The following is a 13,894-nucleotide window of genomic DNA, read 5'->3' on the forward strand; positions in this document are numbered from 1 at the left end:
CAGACTGAAGCACAGCCAAAGGGGTGAAATGCAGAGCATGAAGCTGACACAGAGCTATTCTGCACCAAGAGGTCAAGTGGACATAGAGTGACAGCCACATGGTGCTTTGGTGCCATGCAGGGCCTGGAGGGAAGAGGTCACACAACCCAGACTGGTCAATCACAGGCCTTGAAAAACAGGAAATCAGCTGAGTATTATCCCTATGAGACACACGTGCAGTGCTTGGTTCACAGCTCTTTCACTGCAGAAGAGGCAAGAAGTGTGCCTTGGAGGTGATGTCCAGAGTTACAGATCAATTAACCTTGGATGGCAGCACTTATGGCAGTCTCCAAGCACCTCAGGTCATCGTTTACTGTGTTGGTAAGTAATGGGAAAATAGAAGAGACAAAATGGAAGTAATTAAGATAAAGTGCTGGAGAATTTAATAGAAAAATAGTGTGCATTTCAGAAGCACAATTTCTGCTACCTAACAGGCACTAAGAATTCTATGCTTGTGAGAGGCCAGAAATGATCCTTAATCACCTGTCCTGTAAGAACACTGATGGCCATTGAAAAAAATGACCCCAGTTAGTAAGGAAAATGCCACATCCAAAAACCAGCACAGTCAAAAGGAGAGTTTAAATTTATTCAGCTATCAGTAGCAAGACTGGTAAAAGGTTGTTAAGTATGAGTTATGGCTCCATTCCACATACTACAGCCTGTAGCAATGGATATTTTAATAAACTTCACTTGGAAGAAAATAAAATTATTTCTGTGAAAATACCTGAGGTGTTTTGAAGATACCAGAATCCAAAGAAATATATGGCAATCTTATGGCAAGCATTCCTATAATGCATAGAAGTAGGGGAAACATAAGCACGTAATGAATATAGAGCAGGCTTGAGGAAATAAGTGCTGGTGAATTTAAGCAAACTGTGTGCCTTGAAATGTAAAACAACCAAAGTATATTTCTTCAGTACAACAGCGGCTAGTAGGAAGCATTTATAAATGGCAGAGAAACTGATCTCCCTATCACGTTAAGTGCAAAACCCCTGAAGGAATCAAATGTTTTGATTGAAAACGAATGGGGCCTTCACACTAAGCCCATTAACAATCAGTTTGCCCATAAATTGCCTCAGAGCATGCTGTGTGCCAGCCCAGCTCCCCAGCAGGCAGTGACCACTCAGGTGGAGGAAGATGGAGTGGTGGGCTGGAAGGAAGGGGCCACGGGGGTGGCAGGAGAAAGGCTGCAAGGAAAGGTTTCACCTCATGTTCCAAGTCACTGACGGCATCACTGCTTGTTGCTGCTGTGACAGGCACACCAGCAGCAGCAGGGAGGAGAAACCAGTTTCAAGCACAGCAGCCTTGGAATTGTGGTAGGTCCAAGGCTTCCTGGCAAAAAAAAAAAAAAAAAAAAATCTTGCTGTTACTGCACTAGGTACCTCCCTACTTGGCTTAAGTCTCAAGCTAGCCCTAAATTAAAGACTATTTCTACTTACTGATATAAACTTTTGTGAAGCACTCCATAGGAAAGTAGAACAAGATCCTTTCTGATGAATCAGCCTGAATGCTATAATGATATTTGTCAAATAAATACTCTAAACAGAAGCAGCTTTTTCTTTAGCACCCAAAATTAAGTTAATTAGTGTACACAAAGTTGTTAAGTGTGAAGCAAAGAGCAAGGCAAAATGTGAGAAGGCTGCAGGCAGTTCTTCAGCTCATGTGCAGGGTAGGGGTGGTCCAGGGATCTTAAGTCCTGCAGTTGGTGGAGATAAGCACTCTTCATCAGCTGTTCTCCCAGCCAAGTCTATAACATTAGCTGGACACTGATTATGCACCTTTTTTCTTGGGGGGGGGCATGGCATTTTAAAAGCTGTGTATTGTTCTTGGAGACATAATTCCTCAGGTAACCACTTGATATATTTACCTGTCTTTTCCCCCTGTAAACTTGGGCAGTTTCAGTGACAGCATTCATTGCTGTTGTTTCCATGAGGGAGCTCATCTTACTGCTCTGGGGATTTTGAGGATCACTTTGTCTGTGCTGTAGCTACACTGCTGCTCCAAGCTCCACATGAACGCTTATGGGAGGAAAACTTCATTTTATTTTAAAAGAAATCTTACTTCACTCACTTTTTTCTGCTGTGCTTCTCATAAGCACCAGGACAGATGCCTCTAGGTGGACACCAAATCTGAGACCTTGCCATGCTGCCTAGGTTAGGGAGGGTGACTTTCTTTGTCCCCTTTAGGAGTTGATGATGGATTTTGCCTTTCCATCCTATCCTATCCCATGCCACCTTTGTGAGTCCATGAGTTTTCCTCACCATCCTTTATCCCTTCTTTTGGGCAGCCTAGGACTCTAGTCTGTTCTTTATCTTCCCACTTTGATGGGAGCCATTACTGTTTGTGTATTTTAGTTTGGGTGTAGGCTCTCTAGTTGTCCTGAGAAATTCCAAGGAGCTGTGCTGTACTGGGATGTCCGTGGCCTGTTGTCTTTGCATGAAAAGACAGGTGTTTGCTAAGGAAGGCAGGATCCTCCCCTGAAATGGAAAATGTAAACTACCTCCCTCCCTCCAAATTATTATAATTTTGAAATTAAAGGGCTCTAGGGCAAAGATATGGGAGTAGGAATAACAGTTCTTTATTAGAGAAGAAAATAAAAGCAAAATTAAAAATGCAGTAATACAGACCAACACTGACAGAGTCAGAATATGACCTGACACCCTGTTGGTCAGGGTGTTGGTAGCAGTCCTGATTAAATGGTGGCTGCAGTGCTCCTGGAGTGACAAGTGTGGTTCTGTTGGAGCAGTGATCCTGTGGCAGGATCACTGTAGTCTTCCTCTGAAGGTCCAGTGGTGGTATAGATGGGCCTGGTCCTCTGGGAATCCAGTGAAAAACCCTGGCTGTGGTGTTACAAATCTCAGATTATATCCAGGTAGAAATGCTTGGCTCCTCCCTCTGGGTGGAGCTTCTCTCAGTGGGATGATGTAATTTTATCAGCCATGCAGTGAGACTCAAAGGCCCATTAACAGAAGGTATCTCCCTGAAGGGAGGATTGGTTGTGGAAGAGACAAAGAAAACTGCCCAATTAACAGAAAATAACTGCCCCACCTCTAACAGATGGGGATACAATACACACCCCCAGCTGCATCTTTCAACCTAAGACACCTATCTGACACCTATCTGAGCACCACCAGATTCATCAGTCTTATGGCCCTTCTGTTCCCTTGGGTGCTCCTGCTGCCAGACCTACTCACACAGTCTCTGTTCATGCCAATCTTAATACTTCTGTTACAGTTCTCTAAAATACTCAACAAAGCTCTTCAATGACCCTTGTCCGCACTGCTACTATGAAGTGAATTTTTATGAAGCGAAATGAACGCACAGATCTAATCTTACCTGTCCTTGCAATTCCTAATAATTCAGAATGTATCATTCAGTATCTACCTTGGTAAAACAATTCAAGTGGTTAACAATTTGAAGTTAAGAATATCTCAGGAAAACATTAAGCTTCAATGAATATATGTAGTGAGAGGAAGCAGAAAATACTTGGGTTCAATTAGCTAGTTCATTCACATCTTCCTTCTGTTGCATCTTGCAGTGATTCTGCAAAAGAGCTTTGGTTTGATATTTTTCATTACTATTTTTGCCCCAAGCAGAGGTATTGGGATTCATATTCCAATAACACAGAGGAATGTGGGTTTTGGAGCTGTTTCCTTTTGCCGTTGTTAACTTTGAAACAGAGAATAATGCAGTTTTCACTAAGTTTTTTTGTTTTCACCCAGAAAATATGCTCTGCAGTGCATAACTGTTACGTGTGTCTAGCTATCCAAACAGAACTCAAAGACTAGAAGCTGCAGCATGGCTCATTAGGGATTTTTTGTAAATATAAGGTAAATACAAAAAAGAAAATCAGAACAAACTTTCAAGGGTTCATGAGTTAAAGTCAAGTAGACTCACTAGCTTAGCAATAGTAAAATCTTGTTAGTAAAAAAAATACTCAGATGGAGTTTTTTGGTTTTAACTGGTGCCATTCCTATACACATTTACATACTTATAGCTACTCTGATAGTATTTCTTCCTGCCATGTTCCTGTGCTATAACAGAAAATGGCTTCTGAAATGTAATATCATACAGACTGGGATAACATACAGAGCTGAATCTTCTCTTGATAGCACTCCAGGATGTTTGACATTAATTTAGAATGCAGTGTCATTTCCCAGGAGTTATGGGTTAATTCTGAAAAAATTAAATGACCTTCAGATACATGTTGCATAAATGGTTCTCACTCATCCATATTCAAAGCAAGATTTTTAAAAGAGGCTCCATGTAGCCTGTATCTGCAAGTATGATCTCAGGGAAAAATAATTGCATTCAAAATTGCAGTTACTTGACTAGAGGCAAAAAAAAATTTAAAATGCCTACCTCTTTCAACAAATCATCTTGTATTTGAAATTTATTTTCAGCTTTCCAGGTGGTTATCTTTGTCAGAGTCTCAGGAAGAAAAATAATATATATGAACCATAGGTAGTGGATAATTGAGACCTCCTATAAAGAAAAACTATTGTGTATGTAAACATCTCAGCAGTGCTAATATGAGTGAAAGTGTAGTGAAAAGCCTTTTTATTTCACACCAGTCAGTCTCAGATAATTGTTTTCTATGAACTTGTAAGAAACAATGGCGTTCCATTTCATGTGATTAAAATATCCACTTTGCTTTTTTGTTAAAAATAATTTTTACAATGCTTAATGCACTTACAGGTACTCCTGGACAAGAGAAAACTGCCTCCAAGTTCTTTTAAATGCCTAGACCACCTCAGAAAACGGCTTGAGTTTAACACATAATCTTATTTTATAATAGAGAAAATAAATATTTTCCTTCTGAACAATGAGTAGGATTTAACAAATGCCTGTTTTCTAGATGAAATTAAATGTATAGTGGTACCTGTTTAGATGCATAGGCCCCTCAGATGTTTAATATGAAAACCCTTGTTTACATGAGTGGGTTTCCTCTTTCTGCTCCTGAAGATCTTGCCCCAGACTCTTTACTCCCAGAAAAATATGTCTCTGGCATCAATTTTTTTACAGTGGTTTTTTTTTTTCAGGAGGCAGAGCCATTGTTAAGTCCTGTGTGAGAATGTATCACACTTTTAGAATAGTTTTTTCAATTTTAGGCCATTTATGCTCTTCAACAGTTCTGTCTGACAGTCTGAGTCTCACTGTGGTGAAGACTGAGCCTTGTGACATTATATGTTTGAGGGTGTGTTTTGTTCCCATTCCATAATTTTTGAAACATTAAAATAATTTTCAAATGTATCCTGAATTTAGCAAGCTCTTTCAGCTGAAATCACAGATGAAAATTGTTTGAACCTTCTGATTTTCCCTTGATGAAAAGTCAAAATATTCTCACTTATGAAGAAGGTCAAGGATATGGAGGTCCAGATTATCCTAGCCTGTAAATATCAATCCCCACACCCAAAACAGAGTCTTAAGATTCATTAACCACCACTCCTTTCCTATTATGTGATCTTTTTCAGATCCTTTTTATGCTTGGAAATGCATGTGGCTTGGTACAGAGAGAGCACTGGTACCTGCAGGGTGTTAAGGGCTGGGAGGAGGTGTCAACACCTGTAGTTTTACTAAATGAAACTGTGACTGAATGAAAAAAGAAAAAAAAAAGAGAGACAGATTCCACGTCCTTGAAGACAGAGCTGGGAACTGCCCACAGGTTTCAGTGCAGTCTGTCTGAAGCAGCAGAGGTGCATTCTCTGCCTTCAGAATGGGGTCTGTACCTTAGCCCTAGGAACCATGCCTGTGTGTTGTGGAAGAAAAGGCACTGCAGACAGTTTTCTGTGTCTCCATTTGCTTGCTGTTTATTGCAAATGCACCAAAAATGAAAGAAAAGGGTTGTTCAGATCAAAATCCATCTCCTATTTTTCCTTTTTTTCCCCCTTTTTGTCATTTCTGTGGTTAATTTGCCATTTACACTCCCCTCTCCTTACAAAAACAACAACAAATAAACCAACAGTAACTTTAGTTATCTGCATCTGCTGCTACCTACTTTTCTGGTTTTACTGCAAATGTGTAAAACTATCCTGTCCTGGATGGTGGTTGCAGAGACAGAGCCATAGGTGTTCTGATAGACCTAAATGGTTCTGAATCCATCTCTTGTGTTTCCCTAAGTAATTTCTCACTCAGGCCCCAGTTCCTTTTCTCTAGAGCCCCATGTTTTATCTCAGTTAAAGTTGTGCAGAGGACAAACTGTAAGCCCTTCACTCTGGCTTTCCTTAGTATGGACACATGTCACAAGCCTAAGGAAAAATCTATTAAAAAAAAGGAAATTATTTATTCTATAAATCCTATCACAGGAATTAGGAGACAGTGTGAGGCTGGGACATGTGGGTTGCCTGTACCTGTCTTTATAAAGAGGGAAATTAAATGTGCAGAAGAAGAGGGCTTGCTGTATGCACCCAGAAATTCTAGGAAGTGCAGGTGACAAGAAAATCTGGTGTATATTGACATGGTTTTCTAAAAAGTGTATACTGACATGACTTTCTAAAAACCTGTTTTCCTGAGCAATATGACCCTTCTGTCCTATGCTGGTAATTGTTTCAGGAACAAGTCAGAAGTTCTTTCCACAGAGTTGTAAAAAAGAAAAAGTAGGAAGGAGCCAGGGAGAAAAAATTCCCTGTCAGAATTAGGTCTAAGACTTCACACCTTCAAAGAATAAGAAAAATCCCATGGTCATAATTCTGAAGACTTATGACAGATTAAAATGACCAGAAATAGTATGATAATATTGTTACTTCTCTGTATCTGTGAGTAACTAAGACATATCTTTCAAATATAAGGTTTATTTTGTAATCTTACGATATGATTCTTTTCCATGAATTCATTTTGTATTTAGATTTTTGCACCCTATATTTATACCTGCCATTTACAAAATTTGCTTAATTTGCATGTTTATTTCATGAACCAAATTCCATATTGTCAAAAAGATGGCGAATGGCTGAAACAATGCACAGTGAATTTTTCATTCTTCTGAATATAAGTTTTATAACCACATTGTTAACTGTGTTGTTCAAACACTGCACAATCTGCTTAAATATTAAAGGGATTTTTTTCTGCTGACACTATTTTTCTATAGAAAATGTTTTGTTAGCCTTTATTTGAGACACATTACTAGGCACTGTAATTGCTGATTTGTTCATTGATTTTCAAGCTATGTGTTTGTTTATTTTCACAATATTTTAAATTCAGAATAGCAAATTAGAGACAAAAATAACTTACATATCCACTTTCACAGGCTATCTCTAGATATTTCTGGGTTTTCCATTGACTCTAGCTCTCTGTGTGAGTTTTACCAGGAGACCTATCACCAGTCTTGCAAATTCCTGAGAACCAAAATAGCAACAGCTGTACATTGTCATAGCACTGGGAGCCATCCTGAGAGGAACAATGCACAAGGGGAGAAATAAGACAAGGAATATTGACTTCCATCTGACAAGAGTCAAGCAAAGACTATTTCCATGAAGTGTTGTAACTATATTTTTGATCACCTCCCTGTGGCTTGAGTATAATGGTCCTTGGAAACCCTAGGCTATGCTAGATTTAGGATCCTAGCTCTGCACAGTTGACGGAGAATATATAACATTATACTCGCTAGTGGCTCAAAGTCTGCATTGTAGGTTCCATTTTTCAGTCCCTGATGGAATTGTACCTTGTACTTTTAGGAGGTATCAATTTTGCAAAGGCTTTACCCTTTCTTCATCATAAATACTCTTGCTTGGATAGAAATTTCAGAGTGCTGAAGCATCAGTTTTTAGGTCCTATGAAGAAATTGTGTATACAGCCCTAGACCCTGCTCACTGCAGTATTTATTTGATTTATGTGACAATGAGGTTTGCAAAACCTCCGTTGTTTTCTAGTCCGTGGATTGTGAGAACTGCCTTTCAGAATTGGATCGAACATTGCTAATGCTGTCTATAAACAACCCAAAACAACACTCGGGGGAGTGTAAATAAACCTGGAGCTCATTAATCCCTATCAACTGCTGCACTATTGTCATTGAGAGACTGCTCTATTTAGCAATCCAGGTGAAGTCATCTCAGTACTCCAGGAATTTTGCCTGAGGCACAGCTGCAAATACGCTGCACAAGATTTACTACACAATTACACAGCACAAAGCTCTAAGAGGAAAAGTACCTCTGAATACAATAGGAACATTTGGGATGGTGGATGGAGAAGAAATTTTGGAAGAGATGGCACAAAATCCATATTCTCTCAATGACACTACTGGGTTAAATTCCCTTGTGCATCAATGAAAGAAATTTTTGGACAGAAAAATAGGCTATAATGTTTGGATTTGTTCATACGTGGAAAACACAAGTAGCATCAAATCTTTCTGCACATGCAATGTCCAGGTTTCTCTACCAGTGCATGTAGGACACTAAGGGTTTTCCAGGTTCCTAAGGACTGAACACTAGTTTTTCCATAATTACAGGGAATTGTTTTTTTAAAAATCCCTCACTGAGAATAAAGAAGTGCCTAAATGCTCAGTGAGACTGAAAGTTTGGAATTCAGAAGGGCTTTATGCATTCTGAAGCTTTTCACTGCCAGTGCTTGTGACTTGGGCTAAAGAATTGATATTTTCAGAAAGGTGACTGCATATGCCCTTTCCTTGTTTGCAGGAGATTAAGGGCTTTGTCTTTATCTTTTCTCTTTTATTGCTTTAGGCATGACAGGAAGCTGACACAAAGTGTGATCACAATTTGTATACAGCTAGCAGGTGTAGATTGTGTCAAGACAAAGATCCACCCCATTCACTAATCTGCCTTCTGGAATTTGCCTGGGGAACAAATGTAAGCACCACACTGTTGTCTAAGTCCTCCTAGTAACCTGTGAATAGTAACTTCATCCTTCCCTGCAAGAGCATGCAAAGGCCACAGATAATGTAGGCAGAGAGCAAAACACTTGCAAAAAAAGTCTGCATTGGGTTTCTTTGCATAATTTGGAATAAATTTCCTCTTAAGGTGACATTTTGATTAGAATCAGTTTGCAGCTACTTCTTACTAGTGACAAATACTTAGATTGAAATTTTCTCTTCTGGGTTCCTGCATAGCACAGGGGGAAGGAAGACCTGCTGGGGACACTCTTCCTGATGCAAGACAGACTCTTCCTGAGCAAAAATAATGATTGGTACCTTCCCTTTGGCCTTCTCCTCTCCAGACTAATCAAATGCAGTCACCTCAGCCTCTCTTAGCACATTGTGCTCTCCAGTCCCTCATAATTTAGTAGCCTTTCACTGGCCTCACACTGTTTGCAGTCTCCCTCTTGCTCTGGAGGGCCTGGTTACAATACTCCAGGTTTGTCTTCACAAAGGCTGAATAGAGGGAAGTAACATTTTCCCATAGTATCATGGTTAAATCATGGTTCCATAGTATTTACTGTCTGTTCCTGTAAACACAGTTCCCAAGAGTGCCAGGAGTAAATAACACAACCCTTTTAACAATATGGTCTTGAGTCATTCTCCTGTGCAGAAGTTTTGGTAATTCCTTGGAACAGCTGTAAGTGACTTACTTTGAACAAAGAAGATTTTATTTATTGAGCTTTCTGAAAAATTATTTTAAAATTAGCCCAGCCTATTGCAATAATACCCACAGCTAGAGGATATATTGTTATTTTAAGAATTATTTGTGCCTTGTTTCTGGTCTTTCTGCTAGGTTGTGCTCATGCCAGAGATTGCTAAGAAGCCAGACTTCAGTTAGTGAAACCCTCAGACACTGAAACAAGCACCACAGAATAGTAAAAGGACACTGCAAAATAGGGAAATTCTGTATATGAAGCAAAACCAAATCATGTCTTGTGCTGAAGTGGAAAGGAGTCACCTGTGAAGAAAATGTAACCTTGAATTTTTTGTCTATATCACAATACATAACTATCTTGACATTTTCTACCCATTGAACACTTCTGAGCCTTTATAACGCTCTTTTAACGGTGTTTTTTCTTCTAATTTAATAATAAAAGAAGCTTGTTGAGCTAAAGAATTAGGTTGTACCTAAAGGTCAACTAATATACACTAATAAAACTGTACAGAATATGAAATATTCCTTTTTATGTATCATCTGTTATTTATGGTATTTCTCATAACTTGCACTGAATTAGTGATAGTGAAATATCCTTGCAGGATAGCTACTCAAAGGAGAATAAAATATATTGTGGTACAACTGGAGCTGGAAAAAATCAACCAAAGGTTAGAGGAGGCAGAGTTCTAATAAAATATAATTCTAAGTGTAAAAAGTAAGTTGTCAGTATTGCTACTAAGCTGTTCTTTGGGGCTCTCAGGTGAGAACATAATTGCCCCAGGTCTGTCTCAACACACCCCAAGCACCACTGCTCAGCTGGTGTTGACTGTGGCTTGACACCCAGCTTATGCATACCCTTAAAGGGCTGTGGAAACAAGGGACTTCTCCAAGCCATGTGTTTAGCTCTGGATGGTGTTTCCTATCTACCCTGAGACACCACAAAGGGAAACAGAAGATGCCTTACAGTCCCCTTTTGCCCAGGAGTCCATTTGACCAAGAACTGTCACTCATGACAGAGCAAGTTCTGGACCCTTCCCTCCTTATCCAGCTCCTCTGTGGATTGGACATCCAACTCCTTTTATGCCTAAAATTTTATTAGTTGAAGCAGGAACTACAGCTGTATGTTCTCAGATTAGATTGATGCTACCAGCTGATAGCCTATCTGGGGTGTGGAGCTGACCTCAGACCCACAGCTGTGCTTTATTCGTGAAAGAAGAAAGCACAGGTCAGACAGGAGAAAATGAGCCCAGATATTATGGGCTAGCTCCTCTACTCATGAAATGCATAGATTGTTTACAGTAAATGACTCAGTCTTAGATACCAGATTCCTGTCTGTCTGTACTCTGTCCGAACAGGTGAAAGGAGACTTAAATCCCTATTTGCTAATACCTTTTTCTGCTAGTTTGGTGTAGTAAGCACTGAGGAGTAACACCATAATAAACTTCAGAATTTTAATATTTAATAGTTCTGAAACAATTTGAACATGAGAGATGGCTCATTAATTTTTGGTTTCCTCAGTCATTAAGGCAAAACTAGGTGACATGATGCCTTTGGATGTTACCTTGTCCTTCTCCTTTCCCAGGATTTCTCATGCCTTTATTATTCTTGATTGGTGTTTTTCTAACCTATTATTCTCAAAAACTTTCAGAATTGTCTATCTCACAACCCCTCCAAGCCTAGTCCTATGCTTCATTATCCATCCTATGAGATTTTCCTCATAATGCTTCAGTTTAAGGTACTTTCCACTCAAAGGTATGGGGAACTGATAATTTTTTTTCATGTTTTTTAATATATGGTCTCTAAATTCTTTCACTCTAGACTAAGACATTTAAAATTATCCACTCTTTCTCTACAAGATCAATTTTATTACTTTGAACTCTACACTAGTTCCCTTTTTTTATTGAGCATATTTATTACTGCTGGAGACACTACTCATTAATGGCTGAGGCAAAAACATCCCCAGAGAGCAGCCTGCTGTATTTGGTAGATTATATTCTTGTGTATACACATATGCATCAGTGTATGTGTGTGTGTGTGTGTGTGTGTGTGTACATATTCTAGTGGAGTGCTTGTCTTTTCTTCCTAACAACATGATTAGATTCATTAATATTCAGCTTAGAATCAAAACTTCCTTTCAAACTCAAATTCTTTTCTTCAGAACTACTCCGCAGCCTTCTGCACGTGCAGCCTATCTACCTACAGTACATCATCCTTCATGTCTTTATTGACTGCACACTATTTCTTAAGTTCACATAATCATCCTAAGTTCTAACCCTGTTTTTCCCTGTTCTTTCACCCCACCTCCAGTTCAGTGCCATCTGCAAACTTCATATTCTACTGTGAAAGTTCTTAACAGAAAAATTGAGTAGTAGCCATCTAAAGAGGGACCTCTTCAAAAGTCGATTGGCATGTCTTCCATTTTGACACCAATCATTAATAAACACTTCTAGTGGTTACCAAATGCTCAAGATTTATACTCTTTCATAAAAATTTCTGTATGACAGGCTTTTCTCCTAACTTGTTTTCAGAAATATCATATAAAACTGTCAAACCTTTCTAAAGTGAGGATATGACATATACTTCTCCTGCTTTTTTTCTCTTATGGAACACTTAAATCAAATTTACAAACTCCAGACTGGCTGGTCTTCTTGTCATCATCCAGGGGTCTGTAAATTACAGATTGATTATTTATTACTATATTTTTTTCCTGAAAGCCCATCCTTGCTAGTATCTAACTCACAGTACTTCCTTTATCCTTTCTTTAAAACTTGCTATATATTTGCTCATTTGCAGTCTTTTGGACCACATCTGTTCTCCATGAACTCTGAAAATTGTTGGTGGGTTTTGTTTGAGATTGCTTCGGTCAGTTCTCTAAATGCTTTACCATGAAGCTCATCAGTCTTAGTCAATTTTGAAGTCTGCACCTTAGGTAGAATCAGAGGTGTGCAAGAAAAAGATGAGACAACAGGTACAGGTTGCACTTAGACAAATGGGAGAAAAAAATCACAACAAGCGTTCCCATAAGGACTTGAACAAGTTTCTCAGCGAGTTTGTGGAGTTTCTATCTGGGTAACCTGGGAAAATGCTGAAGCTGGCCCTGTTTTGAAAGGGATAGGGACTAGATCACCACAGAGAGCTTTGCAGTGTACATGATTCTCATAAGTTGTATTGATTTTATGACTCTTCTTTTTTCCTCTGAAGTTCAAGGTTAGACTGATTTTTGTCTCTGATGAGTGGACATGATCAAGCCAGATGTAATCATAACAAAATAATGGTTAAGTAACAACTGAGCTATTATAATTTTCTGTCATCCTTCTTCATACTCAATGACAGCACCAGTACCCAGTCCCTTTGTGCCATTTAATTTTGCTCATCAGCTGGGTTCCCAACTCTTCTGGGAATAAAATAGATAGGTGATGTTAGTGACAAATATTGTAAATTGCATCACCATGGTTATAAGGTGTTGTTTCATGTTTCTAAGACTTTATCTTAGAATTTGCTTTTATTGTTTTTCATATCCATCTCATACTTCTAATTAGTTTCCAGTACTATGCCATCAGGTATGGCAAGAAAAAGGCTTTTGCATGTGTGTGTGTTTAAACCCTTAGAGTGCTTTATCATAGTCCTAGGCAAACAAGAATTAGCATCAGTCAATTAAACAGATAAGCCAAAGAACTCCTTCATCTGTGTAAATTCATCTATCTCAAAGCACATCTCCCCTAGTTTTACTTACACTCTAAGTAAAACCAAGTTATTACTTTCTGCTTCTTTGGTGCACTTAGTCATGGCACAAAGAGGACCTGTGACCTGCTGAGTTTCACACCTATTTAAGAGTCTTAAAGCTTAACTGGAATTACAGTATTTTCTGCTACTTCCATTTCTTTGGACATTTTTGCTGCAGTCAGTTCCTAGGAAGGAGCACATGTTTTTTGTTCTTCTCTCCACCTGAGCCCGTACCTTTCTGTGCACAAAGCCTGCAGCTGGTTGGCCTGCCAGATAGCTCTTCCTTCTGTGAGAGCTGCTGTGTGCCTGCTGTAAATATAGCCAGCTTGGCCAGCATGATCATTGCTTTATAAACCATTTGTCACGGCCCTCAGGGTATTGCATGTGCCCTTTACGATACTAAGCACACAGAGGAAGCTACAAAGTAATGTATCTGATTATTTATTCTGGAAAGTAATTTCTGCTGAATGAGAGAACAGCGATGACTAATATGTTGTGCCAGCTCTTGGCAGGCTGACCAGCCCAGAAAACTGACCAGCCTGCAAAATTCCTTTGTTTGTCATCATCCTCCAAGTAGAGATGCCTTTCTAAACCTCTTTTTTGAGCTCTTT

The 13,894-nt window shown here is 39.1% G+C and overlaps 1 long non-coding RNA gene across 1 annotated transcript; it reads left to right on the plus strand.

The window, feature by feature from the left end:
- The first annotated feature begins 1,133 nt into the window (after positions 1 to 1,133).
- On the plus strand, positions 1,134 to 10,076 carry LOC135446328 (uncharacterized). The gene is made up of 3 exons (XR_010439741.1): positions 1,134 to 1,355; positions 8,712 to 8,837; positions 9,699 to 10,076. It is a non-coding gene; the product is annotated as an uncharacterized LOC135446328 (long non-coding RNA).
- The last annotated feature ends 3,818 nt before the right edge of the window (positions 10,077 to 13,894 follow it).

The sequence above is a fragment of the Zonotrichia leucophrys genome, chromosome 3 (assembly GCF_028769735.1).
Source record: "Zonotrichia leucophrys gambelii isolate GWCS_2022_RI chromosome 3, RI_Zleu_2.0, whole genome shotgun sequence".
Taxonomy (NCBI): domain Eukaryota; kingdom Metazoa; phylum Chordata; class Aves; order Passeriformes; family Passerellidae; genus Zonotrichia; species Zonotrichia leucophrys.